General features: G+C 43.7%; 1 protein-coding gene across 13 annotated transcripts in view; it reads left to right on the forward strand.

The window, feature by feature from the left end:
- Positions 1 to 19,342, forward strand: part of PTPRT (protein tyrosine phosphatase receptor type T) — a 448,309-nt gene that overhangs the window by 226,631 nt on the left and 202,336 nt on the right. The window lies entirely within an intron of this gene.

Raw genomic sequence — 19,342 nt, forward strand, 5'->3', positions numbered from 1 at the left:
GTTTTGATCCAGGGACAGAAGAAGTCTATCTTCTTTCTAAGCCTTCCCAGGAAAATCTAAAGGATCATGTTCCTCATGTTTCAGATATATTGGCTGTGCACTCTGTTGTCATACATTAATCATTAGCCATTAAGGGAAATCAAGCTCTGCCTGGCAAGGGGATGAGCAAAGCACTTTTTTGCCTCCCAGTTTTTTTCCAGCACACAACTGCCTTCTCAGAGTTTGCATTTTTATAATTTTTTCCAAGGTCCTTACTGTGGAAGGAACAAAGGACAGAGACTAAAAGGTTACTCTGCTTTTTTCTATAACCTTTTTTCCCCTCCCTACAAATTAGTGGTTTACAGCAAGCGGATTTGAGCAGTGGAAATCTTACAGAAAAGTGTCTTGGTTCCAGTTACTTCTTCTGGCAAAATATCAAGACTGAAGTGTGAGGAAGGCATCCAGAGCAGCCGAATGCCATGCTGGAATGGGATTAAGCAGGGAGATGTTAGTGCTCCTCACCCACTGTCCACAGCAGGAGCACCCCCAGCAGCACCCCCTTCCTCTACCAAGGGAGGAAGCCTGGCAGGTTGATTGTGTTGTTGGGTGTGTATGGGGCACATCCTTTATTATTATCAGTGAATATTTAGTGTCTGTTTGAGGAGATTTGGTTCCAAATAAATAAATCTGAGCATGAGGCCCTGGCACACAGAGGTGTTTGCCCTGTCCATCAGATGTTTAGAGGCTTTGTGCTGCAGCTTTGTGGAAAGCGTGAAGTGACATGGAAGATGTCCTGGCCTGTTTAGGAAAGTTGGCACATGCTCTGCTGCTCATCTTTTGGCTTTCTTCTCCTTCACTAATGTGGTCAAATTCTCTAACCATCACCAGAAATAACTGCAGGCCTGGCCTGGGACTGTGCATTTGCAAATGGAGATATGACGTGCTGAGATTTGCTCTGTAGCTCATCGTGTCGCCCCTTTGCAGGCACACTCCCTGCAGCAGCCAAACTTCCCTGCATCACCTGTAGAGGATGCTGGCTTTGGTTTAATTCAGGGGTTAAAATAACAGCATGTTGACTTTGTGCTTAATGATGTCTAGTCCTGGGTCCCAAAGTGCTGAGTTTCCTTGCTCAGCTCAGGTATCGACTGACATCGAGAGGGATGACGTGGGTAATTTGTTCAAATTGGCTGAGCCACTTTCTGTTTTCCATCCTATTTTCCTAATGAAAATCTAACTGGAGAAGGTCATTCTGTTAATGTTAGCTGTCATGCAGAGCTTGTTGAGATTGATGGTGATGGCATTTATGTTTTCTTTAGGGCATCGGGTGGGAGAAATCAGAATGATCTTGATCTAAGCGTGGACTTGGAGGGAGAGACTTTAACAGCTAAAGATGTGCAACTTGCACCAAATGCCAACTGAAATGACAGACAAGAAAATGCAATTCATTATTCCAATTCCCCTATGTCGTGGAACTCCTTCAAAATACCCCATTTTGAGGATAATTACACAAAACTTTCACGGTAGAGATTTAAAAAAAAAAAATGTGCTGAACTGAGAAAAGAGCTCTGCTGCCTTGATTTTCCTGGGAGCACCTAATGAACGGCATCAGGGAAAACTGAGGGGTTTTTAAATAGTTGAGGGATGAGTGATGCTGCTTTTTTCAAGTGAATTTTCTTGGTTCTTTTATTTGTCATTACTTTGCCTTAGCAAGAGAGGGAAGTACCAAACTCCTCCACATTTGTAGGCAATCAGTAGAGCACTGGAACAGCCCTGTTTTACTGCACTGTTTAGTGTTGTGCTGTGTTTATTAAGCCCACAAATAAAGATAACAAAACTGACTGCAGAAGTAATAGTAGAGAATATCACCTGTGCTGGGGGAAGTATTTACTTATTTAAATTGCAAGAAATCAGTGTAACAATAAACAGAAGGTGTCTGCAACAGTTCCAAAATTGAGAAGTCAATGTCCCTTGTACTAAATACTCCTTTCACATTGAGAGAGAGTATTTGTGTTCTGGGAAGGCTGAATAAGTGCTGGCATAGCCTTCAATTTAGCCTTCAGTGTTGCAGTGAGATTCTTATTTAGATATGAAAATAAAAATTAGAAAAGGATTGGGAAGGACCATGTTTTTCTTCCACTTAAAATCAAGCAACAGGAGCTAATTTACAAAGTTCATTTGTTTTCTGACTATCAGCCTTGAATCAGAGCAAAAGTATGGCCAGGATGGCTCAGGATGAGCTTAAAGTCATTACACCGTGATGCAGCTCTTACCAAAATCATCCATGAGTTTCAGATTTTTGATCAGACTGAATGCAAGTTGTTTAATGAAGTTGAAAAAATTTTTTCATTAGATAAAACCCCTAAAAACTAATTATGAAAGGTCCTGCTTGAAGTGAGCACAAAGAAGTTTTATGAAACTGGATAATATCTTATCCAAATTTCTGTAAGCAGTATGTGCCCAGGCATCTGTTACCCACTGGTGATGCTTTTGGTTTTCCCCAGGACAGCATTACAAGACTTGATTAATATTTGATCTTGAGAAATGATACTGGAAATTAAGTCCCAGCTTGCCTCCTTCCAGGAAAAGCCAAATGTCAGAAAATATGGCAAAGCCTGCATGAATGATTTTTATTATTTTATTTTATTTTTTTTTTTGCTTGTTTTGAGTTTGAGGTTATTTGTTTTTTTCAGAGACTGGGATAGGTCGTGACTTAGGACAGGAAAAGCTTAAATGACCTTGAGGCACAAACCAGTGAACTGTCAGTCAGAGGGAAGAGTTGCTCAGCAGGGAATGGGGAAAAGAGAGAGAATGCTTAAGGTTAAGACCAGACACGGGGTTGAAGGTTGGTTAAAGGAAAGACAGATATAAAGCATTAGTTTTTACCCCCAGAATAACAGGTTGAGGAGATAACAGGATTAGAATGGTGTGTTTGAATACAGTTCCCAATAGTGCCTGTATTCAGCACTGCAGTGAGGGGGTTTTTTAGCCCTGCTCTGTAGATAAACAGAGCTCTTTAAAATCCTTGTTTCGTGGGCTTTGTTCACCAGAGTGTGCTTTGGGAAGCTTGAGACTTATTTTCTTCTCTCTGCTTATTGACTGTTCCCCTGCTTTTTTTTTTTTTTTTCTTTCTTTAGTTTTCCACAGAAAAGCAGAATAATGGAAAAGACCTTTTGGGCTCTGGTGGATGGGGGAAAAAGGGCAGAGCTTGCAATTGAGGTCATCATCTTGGGGGGGATCATCATCTGAAAAGTGTTTGCCTTCTGGTGGGACGAACTCAGGCGAAAAGCAAGGCCAGAGAGTAACATTTCAATGAATATTAATAAAGGGACAGAGAAAAGACTTTCTTCACAATTAATATTTAGTCCTGATTAAAATACTGTCTGGAAAGCTGCCTTGAACATTAACTTCCCATTCACTCCATTAGAACACTGGCTGCTTCTTCATCAGTTGTTCAGACTGAAGAAAAGGAGGCTCAGGGGGACCTTGTTGCTCTCTAAAAGTCCCTCAAAGGAGGGTGCAGCCAGATGAGGGTCGGGCTCTGCTCCTAGGGAACAAGTGGAAGTGGCCTCAAGTTGTGTCAGGGAAGGTTTAGATGAAAAATTCTTCACTGAGAGTGTTGTCAAGCCCTGGAACAGGCCACCCATCCCTGGAAGTGTTCAAAAGGTGTGTGGATGTGGCCCCTGGGGACATGGTTTAGTGGTGGGACATGGTGGTGCTGGCTTCATGGTTGGACTCGATGGTCTTAGAGGGCTTTTCCAGCCCTAAAGATTCTATAATTCTCTGCCTTTTTGGATGATGGCAGCAGGTGACTTGTAAAATGAGGAAGGTTTTGTGACCTTGTGGTTTGGAAGCAGGAAGCTCCCCAGTCTGACAGCAAAATTGTTTGGGAAGGAATGGGAGGGGAGGAAAAGTCCTGAGAAACCCCATAATCTGCCCCCCAGAAATGTGTGGCAGTGATTCTTCACAGAACAGGCTTATGGTAATGGAAGGTTTGTCCTCATATGAAAAAATTCCAATTCTCATGCAGCCTATCCCTTAAAATAAGCTGCTGGAGCCTGGGTTGATCAGCAGAGGATGTGATTTAGCTCCTGGAAAAAGGAGCAGTTGTCAAGATCAATACTCAATTTTTTTGTGTTGGCCTAGGGAAATAAAAGTTAGTCTTGAATTATGGAGCTGGATTCAATACTGCTTTTAAAAATGCCCCAGATAAAGCAGCTGATACAAATGCAAATAATCAGAGCATTCAGAGTGTGATATGGTGTAACAAAGTAGTTGGAAACCCTTTTCCTCTGGCTGTTATTGACAGGCACTTTGTTGCCATGAAGTCTTGGGAAGTTTAGCAGTAGTAAGCAGCTTTTGCCCCTTTTTTTGTCATTTTGAAACTATATTTTCAAATTTATAGAAGTATTTTTGTCTTTTGCTCTGTTACAAATGTTAGAAAAAGGAGCTGTTTGTGTGCTGTTGTGAAGTGCATGAACTGAACAGCCACAAGTATGTGCACTGAGTTAGTGTGAGCTCAGAAATAATTCCTTCTGGTTGAATTTTAAGGTGATATCTCCCACTGAATAGGAAATGTTCACATCTTAATGTTGACAAACTGCTGCCTTCATTTTCTTTTTCAAGCTCATAGTAAAAAAAAAAACTAATTAAAACTCAGGTCTGTGAGTCAAAGCCCTGCACAAATGGCATATCAAGTGATTTGAAAGAGTGTTCTGTACAACCAGTGTGTCAGTGTTACTGAAATCACTGATTCACAGACTAATTTAACTTGGAGCTACTCTAAGCCTTGTGCTCAGACACACATTCATTTCCCTATTAATATTAAATCTGAACTCTTAGCTCCAGTCTCCTGTAACTTTAAATGGAGAGAGTGGGGAAAACAGATGCTTTTTTAGCAAGTGAAGGAAAAGCTTGTCATGGAGTCACAGGATTCTACAATATCCTGAGCTGGAAGGGACCCTCAGGGATCATCCAGTCCAACTCCTGGCCCTGCACAGACACCCCAACAATCCCCCCCTGTCCCTCAGAGCGTTGTCCAAACCCTCCTGGAGCTCTGGCAGCCTTGGGGCTGTGCCCACTGCCCTGGGGAGCCTGGGCAGTGCCAACCACCCTCTGGGGGAAGAACCTTTTCCTGAGATCCACCCTGACCCTTCCCTGACACAGCTCCTTGCTCAAACCTTACCTGGGTTTCTGTGCTGGGAAGGGCTGGGGGGGACTTTGCTTCCCCAGCTGTGTAAGATGAGTCTGTGCAGTGCCTGTTCCACCCCTGCTGGGGTTTGCTCTCACTAAATTCCCTGAACCAAGGGCTCGTGTAGCCCAGTGAAATGCAGGTGTTGTTCCCTCAATGGCATCATTCCCAAGAGCTGCAGGTGAGATACTGGGAATGACACAACCTCAGGTCTGAGTTTCCATCTGTGCATTTCCCCCAAGGCCTGTGAGACCAGTACGCATTCCAGGGACATTTCTTACATTCATAATAGAAACTTTGCTTTTATTTCACCTCCATAGCCTTTGGCATGTCAGCTAGAGAGAGAAGAGTTACAATATTCCTTCATTTTGGTCCTTGATCCCCAGTTTGTGCTTGGAAACAACCTGGTAGCATTGCTGAAAGACAGAGGCTTCATCTGTGTCACATCCTAACAGCTGAAGTCCCTCTGTGTGCAAGATGATGATTTTTCCCTGCCAAATGGATTAAATAGATAATAAGTGTATCTTTATTTCTGCTTTATTCTTTCCCCCTCCTCACTTAATGTTTGTCAGAGTAGAAAGGCAGCAACTACCCTTAAAGTAAGAGCTGAGAGAAAAGGTGAAGTGTTGGTTGATGACACACATTTTGGGGCTGTGAGCAAGTCCTCTTTGAGGAACCATCAGTACTGACTTATGGGTGTGTTGGCTGCAGAAATGTGGTTGCCCTGGAAAGACACCTTCCAGGAATAGAGGATAGGTTGGTTCTATGAATTATTTACTGGAAAGGAATTGAAAAAAAAGGAGCAGCTCTGTTGTCTGAGGTATAACAACAGTGGCAACCTACATGGAACAGGAGGAATTTGGGAGGATAGAGGGAGGTGGTTAAACGGTGAAAGGGAAGCAGAGGGTTTTGGTGCACTTTGGGTGACTGAGTGAACACAGGAGTCCTGAAAAGCCAGATTGTTGGAGCTGACAAGATCCATCCAAAGTTCAGGCACTAAACTGGGTGTGTTGGAAAGCAGCAACATCCAGAGGAGGGGCTGGGATTTACTGCTGGAGCACATCTGATGGAAATCTGATATTTGTTTCAAGCAGTGACCAATCCCTGAACATTCCTGAGTCTCACAAAGCGTGTCCCCTATTGCCTTTAACCATGGGACATATGGTGAGGAATTTTCTTTATCCTGATCCCTGCAGAAGATCAGCTTTTTGTCCTGAGGCCTGGGGATTGATTGCCCTTATCTTAGTCTGCATAAATACAGTTCTGAATATAAAGCCAGTCATAATAGTGCTTTGGTCTGAGTATTTTTTTTTCCGGAGGGATTTTGCTCGTGATGGATTTAAATTCTAGGGATTTACTTTTTTTATCTGCAAAGGCAGTTTGTTATCCAGAAATGTATTATTTTTATTATTTTTATTTATTAGGATGAAGTCTAGTTATTAATTTCCAACATCACACTGTTTCTGCCTGGCGGTGTTGATGTTTAATTTAATGGCTTCCCAAAATGTGATTTGAATATAGCATTATTTCTGGAGTGGGAAGGAAGATGGCAGGAAGATGACAAGTTCCATAAAGGCATGAGGCTCTCACGCCAAAACCAGTTCTCACTAATGATGGAAGCTCACAATTTCTTCCAGAAGAAATGAACCTTCCCAGCACTTGGTTTCACACCAGCTGGATTTAGGACATTGTTCTTTTTGATGTTTCTTGTCTCCTGAGTTCTGTCCAGGCTTCCTCCCAAACAGCCATTCCTAATCTGAAGAGGCAAAAATGGAAAGAGAGAGGGGAAAAAACCAAACCAAAACAAAAAGCCCAAAACAACAACAAAACCCCTGATCTGTTTTGTTGGAGAGAAATCCCTGAGTGCTGTTTGACTTAGTGGTATTATGGATGTGAGGCAGCTGAACATCTGTTGTGTGAACACCGCTCTTCTAAGCAAAAAGTGGGTTTGAATGAAATTTGGAGTCAAAACAAACCAGTTGGATTTGTTGCAGTTTTTCAAGGCTGTGTTTCTACAGCTTGAGGGACTGGAGTGTGTCTGGTGAAGGGAACGGAGCTGGGGAAGGGGCTGGAGCAGCAGGAGCAGCTGAGGGAGCTGGGGAGGCTCAGCCTGGAGAAGAGGAGGCTCAGGGGGGACCTTCTGGCTCTGCAACCCCCTGACAGGAGGGGAGAGCTGGGGGGGGTCAGGCTCTGCTCCCAGGGAACAAGGGACAGGAGGAGAGGGAACAACCTCAAGCTGAGCCAGGGGAGGCTCAGGTTGGACATCAGGAGGAGTTTCCTCCTGAAAAGGGTGGTCAGGCATTGGAAGAGGCTGTCCAGGGAGGTGGTGGAGTCCTCATCCCTGGTGGTGTCCAGGGAACAACTGGACATGGCCCTTAATGCTCTGGTCTAGTTGAGAAGGTGGTGATGGGTCACACGTTGGACTTGATGACCTTGGAAGTCTTTTCCAATCTGAAGGATTCTGTGATTCCATGTGAAATATGCTGGGCACACACATGAAGGCTCAGTACAGGAAGGTCACTGACCCACCAGGCCCACATGGATGTTTTCAGATGTTCAGGGCTGGAGCCTGGACACAAGTGGTGCACAGAGCAACCAACCCAACATTCCAGCAGCTCCTGTGTTCCCAGGCCACCATGGCTTCAGCAGAGGACTGGGCTCTTGTCTTTGTGCACAGCACAGTGTTGTTTGAACCTTCTGGTGTGCATTCAGATAATTGTGTGGCTGCTCTTTTCAGCTCTCTTAACAAAACTGTGCAGGGGGGGAAGCAGCACGAGCAGATATTTGATGTGTTAATAACTTCTTTCCTACTTGCTTATGCAGCTTCACTTCAGTGTTCTCAGTTTAAGGGTTTCTCCATTGTAGTCCTAAAAACGTGATTGCACAGGGCTGTATCCTTGGCTTGTGCAAACCTGGCACTGATTTACCTGAGTCAGCCTTTTACACCCACTCAAAATCTGCCCCACCATTTGCGAAAACAGGCCAGGCATTTTTTTTAACTTGATTGTCACTCAGTCCCCTGCTAAAAGCCAGTTATTTAAATTTCATGGTGTCTTTTAGTCTTCAGTTAAGAGGCATCTTCCATAAAATTTCATCCCTTATTACCATGTTATTATGGCTTCTGTTGGTTTTTGGAGGGTGAGATGAGATGATCGTTTCCAGATGTCGCTTTATCCGAGTGTGAAAAGCCCAGTTAGTGGGAGGAAACTGGGAAGGAGGATGCTGTGTGTGTGTGTTCTTGCAGTGCATGTGTTATCCATTGAACTCCCACTGAGGAGTCCCTGTGCCTCCTCTGTGTAACATAAACCATAGCTCATCCTGGGAGTGAATGACAGGCCCAGCCTTGCAAAGCCTTCATTAAGGATTTGCATAGTCATGATCCCATCTTTGTCCTGGGACAAACCACTGTTCGCTGCTTCCTGCTCGTGTTTCTCTTGTTGCTTTTCCACAGGCAGCTTGAAACATAAATGCTTTTCATTTTTTAAATGTATTTTTAATATACACAAGTCAGCAATAAAAAGCACTCAAATAATAAGAGATGCTGAGAGTTTATGCGCTGAAAGTGCCCAATTTTAAACGTTTCAAAGAATAAAATGCACGTTAATTGGCTTTCCTGGATGCTTTACTGTATAATACAAAAGCCAGGCAGAGGCGAAATGGAAGAGAGCACTACATTTTTACCACGTTAAGGCTTTTAACCCTGAGGCATTTGCAAGGCATTTAGGAACAGCTCTGTTCCTTACATGTTCAGCTGTTTTACATTTTGTCGTAAATATTTTACCCTTTTATTTTTCCCCCGTGGACTCTGAAATATTGAGATGAACATGACTTCTTGTTTAACACTTGACAATTTATCCAGATGAGCCGGGGCGTTGCACAGCTGGGGGAAAAGAAAAAAAAAAAAAAAAAGGCATGTCGATGTCTTAAATCCTGCTGCAGAACCAGCAGATGGAGCATGAGAGTGCAAAACCTGCTTTGCAACGGTGTGTGTCTGTCTGTCGGTCTGTCTGCAGGAGTACGGTGCATTTTCACACTGGTTGAGCTTGAAAACAGACTTTTAAAATTCTTTTTTTGCCACTTATTCTGTCCATGGGCATTTCTGTGACCTGTTACCTGCACGTGCCAGAGCCAGGAGTGAAGCAGAGCTCTCCTTCCCCTTTGAGGGGTGCAGGGGTCCCTTGGTATCCCAGTTCACATTATACAGGTGGAGAAGCAAAGACCCCCAATCTCCCCAGGCTTTGGATCGTGATTCCAGCTGATTGCCAAGGCCTTGGGATGAGTTTATGCTCTTAGCCACCCTTTTAATTATTTGTTATTCAACTGAGCACAGTGAGGAAAAGGAAATGCTTTCAACTCCTTTTAACTTAGTTTTGCTTTTTGGTTTTAAAAGCTAAAAGCTTAAAAGCTTTGCCTTTGTCTTTTTTCTTTTTCTTTTTTTTTTTTTTTAATATTTATCTGGGTTTTTTGAAAATATGAAGCAGTGGAATATGACTTCAGAAATAATGCTGAAGTACAGACCATAGCTGTGACTGCATCAAAGCACTCACATATTGCTGGAGAGGCTTAGAGGCCTGAGCATCCAAATCAGCCTGACAGTTGTTATTACAATGTATTTCACTCAGGATCCACAAATCCTCATTTCGGCTGCCAATAATCCTTCAAATTATTAAACTGAAGTCTTGGTGCAGAGACCATCAGAAGGGGTTTAAAGCGAGACCACAGCTCACAAGATAACAACATCTGAAAGCCTGAACGTCATCATTTCCTCCCTGTGGCACTTGGAAGGGTTTTCCAGCATTTACTAGAGAAGGGGGGGGAAAAAAAAAAGAAGGAGGGAAGTAGGTCTTGCAAATAGATCCAAACCTCCAGAAATTGATTTGTCAATTAATGAAGTTTGACAAAAATCTTTGGTGAGCTTGAAAGATTAGATTATATATCAAGGAACTCCACCACTTTGAAGATAAAGCCTTCAACTGATACATTTATATAATGATGGCTTTAATGGGAAGATAAACTGTTGGCATGAAGTTGGCTGGTTTAACAGAGCAAGGAGTGAGGCAGAGGAGTGGGATGCCAAATTCAAGGAATACTGCACCAAAGGCAATGTTGTGTATGAACTACTGTGTGTACTTGTATAAAAACAGTTATTCCCAATTGGTTTTAGCCTCTTCAGATGGATTGTTTTTTTACTTACTATAGGAATAAATCTTTCCACCTGCTGTTCTCTAGGTCACTTTGCTGTAGTGTTTATGTTTTCATTCATAACACATTCCCCTGTAAAGAGATCCACATTGTTCTTTTTCCTGGACAGAAAGAATCCCATGTCACTAAAGAAACTGTGCAAGTCTACAACTGTGATGGTTTTTCCTTTCCCATGAAATTAAACCTGTCCTATGGCAGTTCAGACTAAGCAGGTACCCTTGTTGCTGTAAGAGTGCCCAGATGTCTTTTGGGTTGTTTTCTGATTGATCAAATAGATTAAAATCTTGCTGTCAAGTGTTGTGTGTTGCATCCTGTAATTTGCTTTGTGGTGATGGAAGGGGGTTTGGGTGATAAGGATTAAGTTTCTTGTAAATACTGATTCCCATCACATCCCAGCATGAATATTATCTTTTTCTTCAGAATCAGCTGTCAGAACACTCGTACAAGTTTCAGTTATAAGGCTTCCCTTTGCTTTGTGAAAACTCAGCTTTCCTGGTTGTGGTCTCTTTCTTGCTCCTCTCAATAAATCAGGAACTGCAGAGTTAAAAGATGAACTTTGCAGTACCCGACATAAAATCTGCAGAGCGAAAATGAGTTTTTTCTGTCTACTTCTGGTGCTCCCATTTATGTTGTGAAGCTGTTTTCAATAGTTGTTGCTTTCAATTAGTGTTGTGAATGTGAACTCCACATAGGCACCTTCTGCCAGCCTTCCACTGCCTGGGAAAGGCAAGTCAGAGCTTCCCCCTGCTCCAGCTGGCACAGCAGAGCAAATATTTACTTATTTTCACACAGAGGCAAATATCTCAGTGTAAAAGAGTTGAGATCAGGCTCTGCAAACAGGTGCTTCATTTTGGTATCTTATGCTGCAACCCATCAGGCATTTATATTGAATTTTTCCAAGCCTTTCAGTGCTGGCACTGGTGGGACTGAGGCTCCCAGGTTGGTGTCAGTGCTCCTGGGGTTTCAGACTTGGTTAATTAATGTGAGTGATGGTTTGTCTGTCCCTATTTGTCTCTGCTTGTCCCAGTGTAAAAGATGCTCTTGCTTTTAACAAGAAATAATCTCCAACCCTAACGATGGTGGCCGGTGCTGAAAGTGATATTACCTTGTTAAAATACTCTTTAGGCTGTAGAAATGTGTACTCAGGGCATAATCATAATCTGCTTGTTTTTCCAGCCTTTTCTCTGCCACAGGGGTGTCCCTGGGCATGAAAACACTGAAATGTTTTAAAAATCAGTGCTGGTTATTGATAGAGGGGAAGGCAGAGCGTTGTCTGTGGTACAGGTGTGTTAAGCAAAGGTAACTTTGTGAAAGGTACAATGTCAGAACCTAAAAAGAAAGGAGTGGTGGGGTGTTTTTACTCTAAAAGACTCTTAAAATACTTTTCCAACAGCATGGTGTTTGCTGGAGTGTGTGTTTTCTGTTCTAAATTGCTTTAGAGCTGTTGAGTTTCTTTGTTCAGGAAAATAGGTGTGTTTTTTTCTTTTTCTGGTTTGAGCAATTTGGGCTGAACTATTTGCACAGCATCACCTTAATTTGGACCATTCCTTGTAAGAACAATAAATAAAAATGAAGGAACATTTGTTCCTATATTAGTTCTTAAACCATAATGTTCCAGTAGCAATCAGGTCCTGTGACCACCTCCTATTATTTGCAGCACAGGGCTCTGAAATCTCCATCCTTTGCCTTATTTATCACCAAAAGTTCTTTCCCGTGAGGTCAGCACTGGATGAGGTTGGTGGGAAAGAGATGAATCTTCATTTAAATGCCCTCCAGAGTACTTAGCCTTCAGAAACAGCAATATTTTAAAGAATGGGTAGTGAGGTTTGCTTTTTTCCAATACATTTCCCTCATTCAGAGTATGGAAAAACACCTTGCAAATGGTTCAGCCTGTCTTTGTGAGTGCTGTGTTGTGGCCAGGATTACCCAATCTCAGGTCTAGCAGTGTTGGTCTCTCCAGAAGGATTTATGAAATCCCAGTTTAAATTAGTGAAATAGGAGGGATTATGAGGTTCCATGCTATTCATCTCACCAGAATATTAGCATTTTCTCTTGTATGAGTATCAGGAAGGATATTGTCAGAAGAATACGATGCTCTACGTTAGGGAGGAGTCACCAGAGTTTTCTGCAGTTGCCCCCGAGCTCCAGAATTGTGTTTTAGTTTTTCAAGCCAGGGGAACAGCCCTGCCCTTCCCCTGCTCCAGGGAAGCAGGTCCAGCAGCCATGGGGCAGGTTCTGTGTTCCTGCTGCAAGAAATAGGATCGAGGAGGCCACTAAGAGGATGAGAGGGATGGAACAGCTCTGCTGGGAGGAAAGGCTGAGAGAGCTGGGATTGTTCATTCTGGAAAAGAGAAGCTTTGGGGTGACTTAATTGTGGCCTTCCTGTACCTGAAGGAGCTACAGGAGGGATGGAGAGAGACTATTTACAAGGGCTTGGAGTGGCAGAACAAAGGGGAATGGGCTTACACTGACAGAGATTAGGGTTAGATTGGATATCAGGAAGAATTTCTTCCCTCTGAGGGTGGGGAGGCCCTGGCACAGGTTGCCCAGAGAAACTGCGGCTGCCCCTGGATCCCTGGAAGTGTCCAAGGCCAGGTTGGACAGGGCTTGGAGCAACCTGGGCTAGTGGGAGGTGTCCCTGCCCATGGCAGGGGATGGAACAAGAATGATCCCTCCCAACCCAAACCATTCCATGATTCTATGACTAAGCTCCCAAACCTTTGGTCCCTGTAAAACAACTTTTCCTTCCTCAGGGCTGTGTTTCCCTCTTGGAGCAGCACCTGTCCCACACTGATCATCCCACTTGGTGCAATCAGTTTTATCCCTTGCACCCCTTTCAATTGGATTGCTTGGATCTTTCCAGTTGTCAGCAAATCTTAACAGCTGCTCTCTTAGCCCAGACATTCCCACCTGGACATCTGTGTTTGCCTGACCATGTATTCCCCACTGCAGGTAAATAACTCTAAAAGGAGGTTATCCTCCAGAGGTTAGACAAGAAAGGAAGGATGAGATTAAATTGCTGCCTGAGTTACAGACTTCATAAACATGATGCAGAAATCCCCTGTCTTCACCACAGGAGGACAAAACCTTCCCACACTGTGCAGAGATTTAAACAGGAATCACAAAATGGCATTGCCTCTGATCCTGTGCTTGAAGGTGTTGACAGATAGGAATGCTTTTAAACTCAGATGCCTTGAAGACTTTATGAAACAAATTCTACCTCGGGTTTTCCCCAGGGTTAAGGACCAGGGTACTGATGGTGTGTCACCTTCAGCATTTCCTTCAAATTTGTCTTCCTTAAAGCAGTCAGGCTGAAGTAGCAAATTGTAGCCTGCAGCATTCCATCTGTTCCTTACTGAGAGCACGAGGACGGTGTGGGATGCTCTGGGCCCCCTTCACACCACTGCAGGTCACCTTGTGTGTTCAGAGCACAGAGACAACAATAATGTGGTCACGTTCTGGGCAGCAAAGCTGAGTGATGCTCAGTCTGTGTTGACCAGTCTATCCTTAGAAACCCTTTCTGCTTTGCTTTAGTGATATTTGTAAGAGTACTGCTGGTCCAAAGAACTCAAAAGTACTCTCTTTCCCCACTCTTTACATCATAGACTCTCACTAAACGTTGTCTGGTTTTTTTCCTGGTTTTTTTAAACCTTCCTTTTGCTTTTCCTTTCATGGGGAGGTGTCAGTCACAAATCACTCATTGCAGAACTGCAGGCATTGACCCCCCTGCTTCCAGGCTGCCATCTGTGTTCCTCCTGTCTGCACTGCTCCACCTCAGCGTGGAAAACCTTTCTGTGGTGGCAAAACCTCCTCCTTTCCTTGTGAGGAAAGAGGAAAACGGGACTTCATTTTAGTTGTGTGGTGGGCGCATGTCTAGTTTGGGCAACAAGCAGATTAAGGTGGGGGCAGGTTGCTAAAACAACTCTGTTGGATCTGCTGCCTTTTGCCCTCGTGTCCAGTCCCAAGGGGGTCAATAGATGGTGGAACGTGCGGAGCCAGAGCCTTGTGCTTGGCTGTGAACCCAGCTGGAAGTGCTTTCTCCAGCCTCGAAAAGCTGCTGAGAAAGAAGTTTCCCTCACTGCCTACATCTGCTCTTTTTGCTGCAGTGGAGGGGAGGTAGAAGAAGATGTGTTGTCTCTCAGGAACGCCTTTGCTGCCGCAGGAAACGCGCGGCGCTGCGGCCTGCTCTGATCACACCGAGCTCAAACGATCCCCGCGAGCTTTCCGGGTTCTTACAAAGGTACCCACCAAGTTACAGAGCTCGCAGTAATCTCAGCTTCGCTTACAGCTCAAATACCATCCCAGACTGTCTGGGGAGCCTGGCTCTGTGCAGTGTGTTGTGTGTGCTGGAAGGGAAGCGTGGGAGCCTCTGGATCCCCGTCAGGCTGTGTGAGCTGCAGAGCTCTGCGTGTCCCACGCCGCTGAGGAGGCACGTGGGAGGAAGATGCTCCATCCTAGACACGTTTATGAGGGGAAGATTTGACACTGTGCTGGTTTAAAGGTAAACCAGCAGGGGAAATGAACCCAACTCAAAAGAGAGATTATAAATCAGAATAACAGTTTAATAAAATAATACAATAAGTATGATTATACAGACAAACAACTGGTTTTAACCCACCAAACCCAAATGTATAGCCCAGCACCCTGGGGCATGAACAGAGTGGTGTTTGTTGGGCCCCCCTGAGTCCAAAGTAAAAGAAGAGGGGAAAAACCTGTTGGTGAGAGTGCTGGTGCAGTCTGGTTGAGAGTGGTGGTCTCCAGTCTTCCTCTGGATCCCACGAGTGGTTAAAAAAGTCCCAAGACCCCAAGATTATATACCCTCCAGTTCAGGCAGGAATGCCCAGTACCTCCCTCAGGGCAGGGAGTTCCACAATGGGTGTGAGGACAGGAGCACCCTCCTGTCTCACAGGCCTCTTAACACCCAGTTTATAGCCTGAGGAGTCAGGTTGTATGGGCAGAGGGTGTAAATGGTGTGTTGATAACAGTTTCTGGGCAATGGCATGGAAGGCTGCAGAATACACAGTTTTGGGTTACACCCATCCAGTGATGAACTGGTCCCAGCTGTTCTAACTAAGACAGACATGAAGCTTCAGAAAGCACTGCTTCTTGGCAACCTTTATGTTGTGTTGTATTGGGTTTTTGTGTACGGTGGTTTTGGGGGTTTATTAATGTTTAATTAAGGGGGGAGGAGCAGTGGATGTCAGGAATGCTGTGAGGCTTGCTGTGGATATAGCAGTCCTGCTCAGGTTTTACATTATCATCTCTCACTTGCGTTTCCTTTATTTTCTTTTAAATTTTACTATCTCTCATCTAGTGAAAGAGAAGTATTTGAATTACAGAGCTGAGCTGTTGCTTCGTCCTGTGGGAATAAGAGCTCGGCTTCTCCTCCCCTCCAAGCACAGTCTCAGATCTCTGTTTCCTTTAAGTGCTGTCCCAGCTTTCAGCTGTTGAGTGCTGTTTGCTTTGACTGGTGTGTTAATGGGTAGTGAGCCCTGCTGCCTTCAGGTTCCAGGGGTTGTCCTAGGAGTATGAGGCATTATGCAATAGGGTTTTTTTTTTCATCCTACAAATTGTGTTGTCTGTGTAAGACCTTTGGGTTATAATTAGTGTTCTTAGGAACTTCATGGCATGGTATACAAAGCATTTTCAAATAATAACTCAGCCATTATATCATTTCTTAGATACAACTTCATAGCTGGGAGCAACTTGCCTGAAGATCTAAAGTTAAAAAGTTGTGTGTTTGTAGGGAGAGGGAAGTAACCTCTGAGTAAAATGTATGGCAATTATAAATCTAAGTCATATCCCTTGCTTAGAAGCAGCTTTGGGGAAGATCTCATTATTTGATACCATATAATGTATTTTTTATAAGAACATAAGTTGGGGACATTTTGTTTCTGCAGAACATTGTATAAAGAAATCGGTTCCTGCCCTGTGTGTGTGTCTGAACATATCTGTGTGAGTGCTCCACAGAATCTGCCACCTTCTGTGTTTGTGCTGGGGGAACCTGATCCGTGTCAGGGCTCAAACACCCTGACACAGCACTGATCGACTGATGTGAGAACAGACTGGGCACTAAGTCATGGAGAGCAGCCCTGGGAGAGCTGGTGTAGCACTGGCACAGGTTGCCCAGAGAAGCTGTGGCTGCCCCATCCCTGGAAGTGTCCAAGGCCAGGTTGGACAGGGCTTGGAGCAACCTGGGCTAGTGGAAGGTGTCCCTGCCCATGGCAGGGAGTGGAATGAGATGATTTTTAAGGTCCCTTCCAACCCAAACCATTCTCTGATTCTATAATTATAAATACAGAAAGAGGCATAAAATGTATTAAGATCATTGCTATGCCATTGCATTAAAATTTGGAGAAGAGGCTCCAGCCCCCAGATATTGCAGTTCACTTCAGTGGCATTTCTCCTCCCTGATTCCTCAGATAATCACTGTTAAATTTATTTAGGCAGTATATAAATATTTATTTATTTATTTATACTCTGTTAGAACTGAAAAAGAAATGTGAAGATCGTTGCTGTTTTCAGTGTGGCTGAAGCTGAAGTAGCAGATGAAAGAGGAGGAATCCACCTAATTATTGCCTAATTCTAAGCGTTGGTGTTCATGTGTGAAGTGTTAGTGATCTAATTAAAGTGGAGGAGAAGCAATGGAATTTTCCTGCTGTCAGAATGTTCAGCTTAACATATAACAGGGAAAACAGAGAAACTTTGTTAAGCTTTCCATGTTAATCAGTACTGAAGAACTATTTTCCTTCTAATACCATCTGCAAGCCTCCATCAATAGCGTGCAAGTGTTGATTGGATGTTACAATACTTCATTTTAATTATACTCCATAGGACACAGTTAAAAGGTTGATGGGGGAAGATGTTATAGCAGTAAATATTATGGCACATTTGGAAAGGGAGAGAGTAAGAACTTCTGTGTTGGATATAACTAACACTCCGTGCTCTGGGACGCACTTGTCACTGCTGGTGACTGCAGAAACCTGGTGATAAATTGCATTTCAGCCTAGTGGATCTTCCTCAGGGGACTGGTTTGTCACTGAAATGCCCTGGTGAGGCAGAGGCAGCAGCCTGGGCTGTGTTAGTGGTTGCTGGGCTCTCTCGCAGGTGAGTGATGGCCACGTGGGTGCTGGGTCCACACCCAGGGGACACCAGTGGGGTCAGGGCTCAGCCCCTCTCAACGTGCTCTGGCTCAGGAGGTTCCTTCCATAAGGACTTGGTGACACAAGGAGCAGCTTGAGAGGCAGGAGGAGACCAAGGAAAGATGCACTCAAATGATTGTCCCAGTCCTTTAGTCCCAGGATCTGGCAGCGGTGCTTTTATTGGCATCTTGATTTTATTTGGTGATAATTTTCTTTACAGCCCGTAACCTGTTCAGAGAATCTTTAGCCCTTTGCCTTGTGCTTCATTGAACTCAAGAGTTCTTTTTCTGGCTGTTTGGCTGTAACTCACTGCAGGGTCAGCAGGTTGTGGCATTTATTCACACTAAATACTGAACAGGCACTAAAGCCTAATTAGAAAACGGAGCAGCTTCCTTCCTAACCCTGCACGGGGTAGGGGAAGTGGTTCCAGTGAAATTAAGTGACCTGGTCTAGCTTCTAAAAATAAAGACATAAATAAAACCTGTGGCAAATGTGGTTTTCAGTCCTGGCCCGAGCAGTAACTCTCACATTTAAAATGCAGTGCAGGTTCTCACCTGGGTTCTCAGTTACTGGTTCTGCCATCCCAAGATGAGACAAAATGAGGTTTCGTCTTGTGTAGTAGGTGGCAGTTTGAAGCATTAACTGCTGTGGAAGAAGATTTGAAAGGCAATTTCCCATCTCAATTTTATCTTCAGTCATTAAAATTCGTCTTCAGTTCTCGAAACATCCAAATTTCTGCTCTGCTTAGGAATCTGGATTGGAGATCTTACAATTGTTCACTGCGCTGAACATCCCTTAAATTTATGGCAAAGTGTTCAACACAGTTTTACAAGCCATCCATGAGTCTCCAGATTTATCTTTAGAAGTTTAATTTTTTTCCCTGCCAAATGGATGCTAATCTCTCTGTGAACCAAGTTTAAAACTACTTCAACCTGAAGTTACTTCTTTACTTTTTACTTATTAGACTTTCTCCCTGCTCAAGCACTTTGTTACGTGTCTGTCTTCAGGTAGGACATGCTCTCACTTCTTAGTCCCTCAGTTTTTTAATGTATTTTTAAATGGATTGCCCTGTGGTACTAATCACTCTGGCATAGTCAGGTGAGTGGTGCGAGGAGCTGGAGTGTGCTGTGCTCCATCATGCATTAAAAACACATATTTGAGAAGTGAGGAGATTCAAAGTTTGTCCTTAAAGTGCAGAAGAGGATGAAAATAACTTAATAACTGTGCCACTTTATTTGAATTTAAAATAGCCCTCTTTGGGTGACAGAGGGTGATGAATTTATGTGGGAGTGTGGACTTCCTGTGCCTCCTTTCTTTAGGAAGCTTGTGGAAGGGGAATAACCTTTTGTCATACTCATGTCACATTTTATTTTGGCTTAAGACTGATGAGAAAAGAGAGAAATCTGGCTGTCAAGAACAGCCTGTCTCCTCTTGCCTGTCTTTTTTGTTCCTCTGATCCTCAGCTTCTGCTGTTCCTTGGAGTACAGGAGAGGCAAAGCTCCAGTTAATCCCAGCAGAAGCGTCTTGGGAGTTTTTTTTGTCTGGCCTCTGATGCCAATTCTCCCTGAATTTTGACCACTGCAGTGTTGTACTCTCATCTCTCCTTAATTCTGGCTCCACAACACACTTTATTTTGATAATTATGTTTAACTCTACGACTAGTTTGAGTGTGAGCACTCAGTGATGTGTTAATTCCCCTGGGATGTGGGAGCTGTGCCTTTTTTATGTCCAGACAATAAACCTAATAAATGATAATTTCAGAGATTTAAGGTTAATCACAACACTCTTTTCAAGGTGCTGTGATGAAATTACTGGGAAGGGAAACATGGGC

Source organism: Chiroxiphia lanceolata, chromosome 17 (assembly GCF_009829145.1).
Source record: "Chiroxiphia lanceolata isolate bChiLan1 chromosome 17, bChiLan1.pri, whole genome shotgun sequence".
NCBI lineage: Eukaryota > Metazoa > Chordata > Aves > Passeriformes > Pipridae > Chiroxiphia > Chiroxiphia lanceolata.